We start from the raw sequence: 11,743 nt of genomic DNA on the forward strand, positions 1-11,743 counted from the left end.
TATATATATATATATATATGTATCTATATATCTATCTATATATATGTATATATATATATATAGATATATAGATACACATATATATATATGTATATATATATATGTATCTATATATCTATCTATATATCTATCTATATATCTATATCTATATATATATGTATATATATATATATATATATATGTATTTATATATCTCGCTGAGTATAGGCGCGGCACACGTTTACCATAATATACAATAACCGCGTGCATTGTAGCGCGCGCGCGTGTGAGCGTAGGTTCACTATTTACCACCCGCAGTAGTGACGGTGTAATGAACCCAGATTTCGTGTATCCTAAGTCCCATGACAGCTGGTTGCGTACACAAAAGACCCGCTGCTGTAGGTCGGACAGTAAACACGCGACAACGGTTCACGTGGCATCACACCGCCAGCCGCAAGCTCATTCATTCCCCGCGAACAATATTGACACTGGAGTTCCATAATCAGGCTTAAACAAAGGCGAGGGGAAATTCGGTTGGTAAACAAGGGGTTAACCCTTTGCACCTGCATGTTCGTCTCGGTGCTAGTTGCACTTCCTTGGACCACGGCGCGCAAATCAAAGATCTTGGTAACCAGTTTGAATACGGCTCGAGTGCGCGTATTTTTGTTTACACAATCATTAAAGATATTCACTGGCACGTTTGCGACGATAATATAATAGTGTTTACGATATATATATCTCACAATTCCCTTCTAGTTGAATATTTGCGTATTGTAAAACATATTCACTTGAATCGATTAGCAAATCAAAACAGTCGTCAATCGTCTACGACACACGACTGACTGACAGCACGTCTGTCACATTGAAGACTGCATGTGACACGTCGTCAGATGTCAACGTATAGCAATCAATAGTAATGCTGGTATCGATGAATATAGATGCTACCCGGGGAAAAATTACTCTTACCTTGCTCTCAATCACGACGGATGATGCTCGGCACATCATGTACACGTGGCAACTAATTACATGGTTCATTACCAACACGACGCGAGACATTGTACTGTACAGCTTCGATCAAAGGTGGTTGGGATGCGGCGCGCACGTGCCCCCCGCATCATGCCAACAACAGACGTTTACAGCACGCACTCATTGATCACTACTCTATCAGTCACCTGGCTACGAGACAAGTCTCATCATTAACATACACGACCCATGAAGGATCTATAGTAGGCTGAAGAAAGTCTAGTAGCTATAAGACCAGAGGAAACCCAGAAGAAAGACCAGAAAGAAGGCTAATACTCAGAAGAAAGCCTAACAGCCAAAAGACCAAAGGAAACCCAGAGGAACGACCAGAAAGAAGTCTATAGTAGCCAGAAGAAACTCTAGTAGCCAGAAGACCAAAGGAACCCCAGAAGAAAGACCAGAAGAAAGGCCAGAAGAAAGTCTAGTAGCCAGAAGACCAAAAGAAAACCAGACGAAAGACCAGAAAGGAGTCTAGTAGTAGCCGTGTGTGCAATGTGCTCGCGCTACCCCCTTCCTTCCCTTGGTGCATGTCGCACGCATGCACGCATGCAACCCCCGCCGACGACCGCTCGATTTGCAAGCAGCAGACCTAGCAATAATAGCAGTCTCGATTTTTTTTGCGCAATAAATTATTCCGAGTACTCTAGCCAGCGCCGAGTTTCGACCGATCGACAAAAGCCGGCGAACGTTGTTGAACAGTTTTCTACTTTCTGCAATTATGCGAAATTAACTTGAAGGTGATTTTCCGCACGCCCTTTTTTTCGCCGCGAAAGTGAAAATCGATTCGTGCGTGACTGCCGGTCGAGTCGTCTGCACCGCAGCCGCTGCCGCGCCCGTTCGTCTGCCACTACCAGCCACACAGACACACACACTGCTGCTGACTCGCCGCTCGCTGGTGGCGGCTGCTGACTCGCCGCTCGCTGGTGGTTGCTGCTGACTCACTCGCCTGCTGCTGATGTAATACCGCTGTTCGTTACCCCGTGATCGCTAGGGTTAATGCGTAATATTATTGGAGTTATCGCGTTAACTATCATATAATAAACTCAACAAAGGTTATACGTATTACGAACACACACATCTTTACTGATTCCGAAATTCTACACATATAATAGGTACTCCGGTGCGGAGCCGACGTATACAGATAGTTACGCGACATAGACAGATAACTTACATAGTAGCAGATAGTCGAAACTGGTAGCACGGTAGATAGTCTAAATGTTAGCACAGTATATATACGTGACGTACGTGTCGTGATTCGAGAGCGAACGGGTAAGAGCGCCTGTGTCCCGTCCCTCCTGCTTTTATACTCATCCCCGTTCGTTCTCAAGCCCTACTCTCCCATTGGTCAAGCCTGGCCCGCGTGACCACTGGAGCGTCCAAGATGGCGGGGCCCGTCCGGCCTCTCGCCTTAAACAAAGGCCTTTGTCCCATCGTGACCACTGGAGCGTCCAAGATGGCGGGGCCCGTCCGGCCTCTCGCCTTAAACAAAGGCCTTTGTCCCATGCTATTTGACTGACCATTTTTCGTGTAATTCTTCTAATTTGTTATTCCTTTAACCTATGATTTATTCCTTATTACACTGACTCGCCGCTCGCTGACTCGACGCGCTATCGATCGCGCCGCGCGGACTGGACACACACACACACACACACACGAGACCGATTACATTACCTCCGCTCCACTCCGTGGCGGAGGTAATAACGAACCACCAAGCGCGCGCGCGCGTGCGCGTGTGTGTGGCTGTGTTGGTGTCTGCATACGCGTGCGTGATTTGTGCGTGCTAACCAATTTATCTCTGCTCGAGTTCTGTGGCTCTTTAGAAGATTATTTAAAATGTCCGAGTGGCGCATAAATACAGAAATATAACCTTGAGCAAACAATCTCCCGTAAATGTGTTTCGTCTAAATCTACATCTTCATCTACATCTACATCTACATCTACATCTACATCTACATCTACATCTACATCTACATCTACATCTACATCTACATCTACATCTACATCTACATCTACGTCTACGTCTACATCTATACATCTACATCTACATCTACATCTACATCTACATCTACATCTACATCTACGTCTACGTCTACATCTACATCTACATTTACATCTACATCTACGTCTACGTCTACGTCTACGTCTACGTCTACATATACATATACATATACATCTACATCTACACCTACATCTACATCTACATCTACATCTACATCTACATCTACATCTACATCTACATCTACATCTACATCTACATCTACAGCTACAGCTACAGCTACAGCTACATCTACATCTACATACGCGCTTTCAACCAGGCCAATGGAGAGCACGAGCAGCCGCGTTTATTCGATATAGTCTGTGCGCTTTTTTGTTGTTCGTCGGGACAATTCAAAAGTTGTAATCAATTTCCATGTACCGAAAAAGTTGGAGTCATCGATTAGTTGGTCGCACGCGCGAGTGCGTTCTGAGGGGAGGATACACGGCGCTGCGACGGGGGAGGTATAGAGCATAACTAGCATGTGTGCTGTACCACCGCACGGCGCAGCGACACGGCCACGACGACTTCGAGTCTTCCTCTTTCCTGCGTCGAAAAGAAACGCTCAGCTGATTTGCCCGATGAAAATTACGAGCGTGTATAATCCCGCGTCGCGACACGTTCTGCCAGCTTTGAAAAAAGAGTTTCCCTTTGACGGCTGCAGTGGAAACTGTTTCATTTCCCCTACGTGAAGTTTTCGTTAGCGCGCCATTAATAGCATACATTCACTTAACACCCAGCCGCCTTTCATCCACCATGTATACGCTTTCTTGTCGCTTCTGAATGACTTAATGCAGCAACTTTTCAAGAACTAGACCGCTGTATGAGTAATTTTCTAGCCCGTGGCACACTTTGTCAGGTGTTTGGCGGTACAATGTCCAACCTTTAGTAATTGGCTATTATATGTTTTGTACCGATCACACAAAACAGCCATTATCTGTTTCGGCTTGCCTCCCATGATCCATTCAGTCGGGCATATGTACTCTGAATTCTCTAGAATTGCTAACTCTTTAAAGATTCTAAGAACAGGTAAGATTTAGTGTTTTTAGGGTTTTTTCTATATATGCCCTGCAGCGTGCGTAGAACAGTGCGTAGCTTGGGACTTTGCATTGAGAGTGGGCTGGAGTTTTTACTTTGAGACTCTTGGTATATACCCCCATCTATTAAGCTAATCATTTTTCCTATTATCATTTCACTAGAACGTTATTACAACTCCGTTGCCGGAACCATTTCATGCGTACAATATTAAATAAACTTCAACTTTTATTAGCACTTGAAGTACGTAAAATTCGGGTCGACAACTTAATTAGCAATATATATTTCGTCGCATAATGGCGAACCCTCTAAATAGCTTATGCAGGGATATCTTGCTACATTTCATGAAATAATTGCAGCTAAACATTACCCCTTAAACCCCCAGCTTCTCTAAAAGAGCCCCGAGCTAATGCGGCATGCCCGAGTATAAATAGCATTGAAAAAATTGTAGATGCAAAGGTGCGCTTGAGCCGGTAACAAAGGGTTCAGGCGTCGATGGCGGACCGGGATCGGCTTTCAGCATTATGTAATATATTATGGTGGCACGTGCTCATAATTGATAACCCGATTGTTGTCTGGGTCGAGAAAAATCCATCATCGCAGAAATGCGTTCTGCAGACGTCATGCCATACATAGACGCGGCTTAATTAAAGGAATATATATATATGCCTATATATATGTATATATATATTATATAGTATATATATATATATATATATATATAATATATACCCTACCCATACACACGCGCGCACACACCGCACACGTCACGCGCACTCGCGCCGCGCATCGCGCACTCACACGCACACGCACAACGCACAGCACACGCACACGCACATGCACGCAACGCACACGCACACGCACACGCACATCGCACACACACACACACACACACACACCACACACCCACATATAAATATTATATATATATCATTATATATATATGATTTTAATATTATATATGTAATATAGGCCGAAAGCTCAGAAAAGCGGGGAAGCGACGCAGAGAGAACTAGACAGAGAGCACTCACGAGAGTGCAATACCTCCCAGCTTGTAACATGTAATGTGTACGAGCTGCTCGCGCTCGCTGGCTGCTGCGCTGATGCTGCGCTGGCTGCTGATTCGCCGCTCGCTGGTGGCGGCTGCTGACTCGCCGCTCCGCTGGTAGTTGCTGTCTGACTCACTCGCCTGCTGCTGACTTCGCGCTCGCTGACTCGACGCGCTATCGTATCGCGCGCGCGACTGGCACACACACACACACACAACAACACACACACACACAGCACACACAAACACACACACGAGCACGGTTACATACTCCGCTCCACTCCGTGCGGAGTAATAACGACCACCAGAGTTGTTGTCCGGGGCATGTCGAGGCTGCACGCAGACGTGCACGTACATACGTACGTGCAACACACACCCGCGCATCGCAACGCAGCGCAGGCATACACACACACACGCACACACACACACACAACACACACACACACACACACAACACACACACACATCACATACACACACACAGGCATCCACGGCACAGCGCCCATCCACACACACACAGGACACAAACACGACACACACAACCACCGTGCACAACACATACTTCAAAGCGACGGCAGCTGTACTAAACAGAGAAAGCCGCAGACATGTAACGCGGTCAAAACATCTAACTCTGTTTACTTTTGCTTCATAAAATCTTTTAATTAGTCTACCAAAATCGCGGGGTGGTGTGTGGCTAGGCAAGGTAGAATGCAATAAGCATGCGCGTAAAGCCGTATATATATATATATATATAATATAGTATATATATATAATACCTACAGTAGTTTTCATGCGCACGGGTGTACGATTAGTGGTGTCTTGATGTTGTTTTGCTTTCTATCATCGCTTTACAAGTCGCTATCGCGTGTCGGCAGGCGAGAGGGCGGCAGGCGGAGGGCGGCAGGCCAAGGGCGGCAGGGCCGAGGGCGGCAAGCGAGAGGCGGCAGGGGATGGCGGCAAATCGGGCCAAGCGCGAGTCTTCGTGACGTACACCACGCTTATCGGATGAATACAAGAATTGACACGCAAAGGTGAAACAACGGCCGAGCTTGCTCCGCGGGAAAACAGTCTTTAGATCGTTATCGCTTGTTATCACCCACGCGTCGTGGGGCGTCGCTACGGGCTTTAATTCATATAGTCAACCATTTCGTAATTGTTACGCTAGAAGGCGCTAATGAGTGTGCATGTTCTGCGGGTGGTCGGCACGGGTCACAAGTACAGCGAGCCGAGGAAGTGATGCCATATATGTAATATAATATATATTATTTATATTTATTTATTTGCATATATAAACTAGTTTAAAAATTCTATCTTAAATGGTCCTTGTGTGGAAGTTGAATAATAAGCGAAGTTGAAATACCAGAGTGAATAATATAGTCTGTACTATTATTATTAGATCAAATCTATTATTATTCAGCTTCCTGGATATGACTATATCATCCTTCTGAAGAGTAGGATTTAATCAGGAGTGAATAATAATAGATTTATTAGATCTATTCAATAGATCTTTTTAGTAGTCATCCTGATATAATTTGATTATAACCAGCAGTGTGTTAGTCACGGTCGAACGCTCACTCAATTGCATGCCACCTTTGCAGCGGATGCATGCTACTTCATAAAGTAAAATAATAATTCATGAAATGAATTTTTCAATTATAGTAAATGAATAAAAATAAATAAATATCATGTAAATAATAAATAAATTCATTATATAATAATGAATAATCATTCATAAATGAATAAGGATGATCGGTTCTCATTCGATGAATTCATATGCCGAATTTTCGACGCGATTTATCTTTCCTGGACAAATTTCGCGTTGAATGATGACACACCAAACGAATTTAAACCATAATCGCCTATTTGGCTATCGGGTACGGAAATAATGCGATATTACATAAACTTCAATGAATTCCTTTCAATTAGCATTTAGAACAGGTAAAGGATGCGGCGGTCTCTGTAGATTATAGGCGGCCAGCCACAAGCCACGGCTATTGTCATCATATAGCTGCAATCCGTCCGGGGTGCACGCCCGTCCAGCCCGTAGATCGCCGCTATTTGATTTCTTTCTATGTGGTCACGCAACAATTCTTGGCTAACATCGAACAAGCTAAATCGCGACCTTGAAGGAGGAGGAGGAGAGGCAAGGAGGAGAGAAGGGGACGAGTTTATACTCCGCGTTTCTTGGGTCCAGTGCGTTCAGCCGGGTACGGTTATATAGTGCGTTCGTGGCGTTCTACGGTCAATGCTGCGGGCAGTTTTAATGATTCAAAGAATTAAAAAAAAGTCAGTATCCGAATGATCACACGACAGCTGGCTGTCATGTCATCTTGCTCGAATAAAAATTTTTTTCGACCTTTTTATGGTAACATTTAATAAAGTATATTCTATGTCGCGAAGCTGATTATAGAGAAATAATTTATTTAATAAATGGTATGTAAATTTCAATAAACTGCATTGTGGGAATATCTCGTTTTTGACATTACCACCGCACTTGCTGTGATTCGTTGTACGTATAACTAGTACCAAGAGTAGATAATAACACATCATGATGTGTTATTGTAATCTACTCTTGCTAGTACGAGGTAGTGCGGGTTAAGGCACCTAGGGTGCTCGCTGTCACGAGTGTACGATAAATTAGTATAGCGTTGTAGTAAGAATTCGTCAGTTCAACCAAATTTTAGATTCATCGCAATTGTGGGTTAAAGAAAATTATGCAGAATTTATAGGTATTTTACTTTCGATGTGACTTCGTGTTTATGAATCTCGCAAGCAGACTTAACCTCCAACATCTATACAATAAACACACGATGATATTATCAAGTCAAATCATCAGTATAATCACCTTATCATTAGCACTGCCGCATCGTCCGTCATCGGGCATCGTCAACGGTCGTCATCATCGTCGTCATCCGTCATGCGTCGTCATCATCATCATTCATCGCCACTCGCCATATTACGGCGCCCTAGGTCGATGCGCATATTGTCAAGCGTCTCTATTATTATATAATTATATATAATATATATATATATATATAATATATATAATATATATTATGTATCTATAACTAATATCTATACTATAATATATATACATATATATATATATATATATATATATATATATATGTATCTAATATAATATCTAATATCTATATATATATGCTATAATATATGATATATAATAATATATATATATCTATATATATATATATATGTATTTATTATCTCGCTGAGTAAATAGGCGCTGGTCGCGGACACGTTAGTCATTTATACCGTAACGCGTTGCATTAGCGTTCCGCGCGCGTTTATGCGCGTAGGTTCATCTATTTTAACCACCTTGTTCTAGTAGGTGACGGTTGTAATGCAACCACAGGATTTCGTGTATCCTAAGTCCATGACAGCTGGTTTCGTACCACAAAGACCGCTTCTTGCTTGTTAGTTCGGGACTAGTAAAACTACCGCGACAAACGTCACGGTGGCACATTCATTCCGTCTTTAGCTCTGTCAGCTCATTCATTCCCCGCGAACAATATTGACACTGGAGTTCTCATAATGCAGACTTAAACAGAAGGCGGGGGGAAATTCGGTGCGTAAACAAGGATTTAAACCCTTTGCACGCTTTTCATGTTCGTCTCAGGTTGCTGAGTTGCACTTCCTTGGACCACGGCGCGCAATCCAACGATCTCTGGTAACCCAGTTTGAATAACAGCTCGAGTGCGCGTATTTTTGTTACACAATCTATTAAAAGATATTCACTGGCACGTTTGCGACGATAATTATAACAGTGTTAACGATAACATTCTCACCAATTCTTCTAGTTTGAATTTTGCGTATGTAAACATATTCAGTGGAAATCGATTAGCAAATCTAAACAGTCGTCAATTTCGCTACGACACGACGACCTGACGAAACAGACCGTCTGTCACATGAAGACTTGCACTGTGGACACGTCGTCAAAGATGTCAACCGTATAACAATTCAATAGTAATGCTGTATCGATGAATATATATGCTACCCGGGGAACACTGTATACCTTGCTCTCAATCACACGAATGAAATGCTCGGCCACATCATGTACACGTGCAACTAAATTACATGGTTCATTACCAACAGGACGAGAGACATTGTACTGTACACTTCGATCAAAGGTGGTTGGGAATGCGGCGCGCGCGGTGCTTCCGCATCATGCAACAACAGACTTTACGAGCACGCACTCATATCACTACTCTAATCAGTCACCTGGCTAGGAGACAAGTCTCATCATAATACAATACATGGACCCATGAAGGGTCTATAGTAGCTGAAGAAAGTCTAGTAGCTTATAAGATCAGAGGAAACTCAGAAAGAAAGACCAGAAAGAAGGCTAATACTCCGAAGAAAGCATAACAGCCAGGAAGACGCAACAGGAAAACCAGAGGAACGAACAGAAAGAAAGTCATATAGTAGCCAGAAGCAAACTCTAGCTAGCCCGAGACCAAGGTAACCCCAGAGAAAGACCAGAAGAAAGGCCAGAAGAAAGTCTAGTAAGCCAGAGACCAAAAGACAAAACCAGACGAAAGCTAAGAAGGAAGTCTAGCTTAGTAGCCGGGTGTGTCATGTGCTCGGGTACCCCCTTCCTTCCCTCTGGCTGCATGTCGCACGCATGCACGCATTGCAAACCCGCCGACGACCGTCTCGATTTGCCAAGCATCAGACGAGCAATAATAGCAGTCCGATTTTTTTGCGCAATAAATTATTCGAGTACTCCTAGCCAGCGCAGAGTTTCGACCGATCGACAAAAGCCGTTGCGAAGTTTTGTGAACAGTTTTTCTACTTTCTTGCAATTATGGAAATATAACTATGAAGGGTGATTTTCCGCACTCCTTTTTTTCGGCCGCGAAAGTGAAAATCGATTCGTTGCTGTGACTGCCGGCGAGTCGGCTGCACCGGCATGCCGCTGCCGCGCCCGTTCGTCTGCACGATAACAGCTACACAGACACAGACACACACCACACACCACACACACACACAAGACCACACACAGACACACACACGACACACAGCACACCATTAACATACACCCACACACAGAACACACACCACACACACAACACACACACATGCCACGACACACACACACAAACACCCACACACACACAGCGACACACACACACCACCACACATACACACACACACGCGCGCGCCACGACCATGCACGCCGCACGCACACACACACAGCGCGCGCCCGCAACACCACACACGCACGCACGCACCACGCACGCACGCACGCACGCACGCGCACACACACAACACACAACACACAACAACACACACACACGACACACACACCACAACACACCTATTAGACATTAGAACCCTCCCATTTATACATGTGGCAGCACGCACACTCTAACATGCAGAGGGCATAGGTTCAGGCACACAGTATACGCATGCCCCCAGCAGCTTAGCCCACACTTAATGGTACTGTTACGCGTCCACGCACAACCCACTTATTTTTTATTTTTATCTGCTTCCTTTCTTAATGAATAGTTATGCGGATCATATATGTGTTGAATTATTTATTTATTTCAGCGAATAGCGTGAAATACGGCATATAACGTCACCCGTGTCAATTTGAGGCGGTGTTGTGTTGTGCTGATATAAAATATAATAGCCAGTATGCCAATTTCTACATTTATCTCTGGAAATGTAATTCACTATATAAATATAATAACGAGTTTGTATTTTATGGTACGGTCGTGTGACGCAGCTAGATGAACGATAAGAACGCAGCTTTTGCAGCAATACTTATGGTCGAACTACACTGATTGCTATACTTAATGTCTGAACTACACTGATGCCTATAACGGAAACATGAAAAGCTAAAAAACAACGAACAACAAAACACAACAATATGGCTACGCTTCCCGTCTCGCCGAGCCAAGTGCACAAAGTTTCGGCTCGTAAAAGAAGAACCAGCCTAAATTAGTGCGCGTAGTACAAATTATTAAGCGTCACGTTGGCGAAATCCATGGCATCACATACAGGTAATGTAATGCAGGTTATATATATTACGACCAGCTGTGTTTGTAATGGCGTCGCGCCAAATCCTTCGTTACGTTTTGAACGCGACTATAAAGAAGACACTGTCATAATATGCTCTTGTCGAATGCTCACGGACACGGAAAAGTGCTCCGCGAGCGAAATCACACAGAAAATTATAAGCCGACCGATTCACGTTTGTTGTCGTTCCGGACAAGTCCGCCGTTTATTATGCCACGATTACACAATCGAGTTTAATTTCGCACTAATCCGCCTATTATATGCAGAAGAATCGTAAGTAAGTGCTAGCCAGTCAAATAGCGGCGGTTGTCATCGGGAGTGCCACGCGTGTGTGTGGTGTGCTGTGTGTGTGTGTTGTGTGTTGTGTGTGTGTGTGTGTGTGTGTGTGTGTGTGTGGTGGTGTTGTTGTGTCGTGACTGTGTGTGTGTGTGCTGGCGTGTGTGTGTGTGTGTGTGTTGTGTGGTGTGTGCTGTTGGTGCGTGTGGTGTGTGTGTGTGTGTGCTGCCTGTGCTGTGGGTGCTGTTGGTGCTTGTATGTGTTGTGTGGTGGTGTCGTGTGAGAAGAGAGATTATTAGAGA

General features: G+C 44.1%; 1 protein-coding gene across 1 annotated transcript in view; it reads right to left on the minus strand.

Moving 5' to 3' along the window:
- LOC106807558 (sonic hedgehog protein A-like) overlaps positions 1-11,743 on the minus strand; it is a 28,378-nt gene that overhangs the window by 7,689 nt on the left and 8,946 nt on the right. The gene's annotated exons all lie outside the window — the stretch shown is intronic.

Source organism: Priapulus caudatus, unplaced genomic scaffold, assembly GCF_000485595.1.
Source record: "Priapulus caudatus unplaced genomic scaffold, Priapulus_caudatus-5.0.1 Scaffold222, whole genome shotgun sequence".
NCBI classification, from domain to species: Eukaryota; Metazoa; Priapulida; class Priapulimorpha; order Priapulimorphida; family Priapulidae; genus Priapulus; species Priapulus caudatus.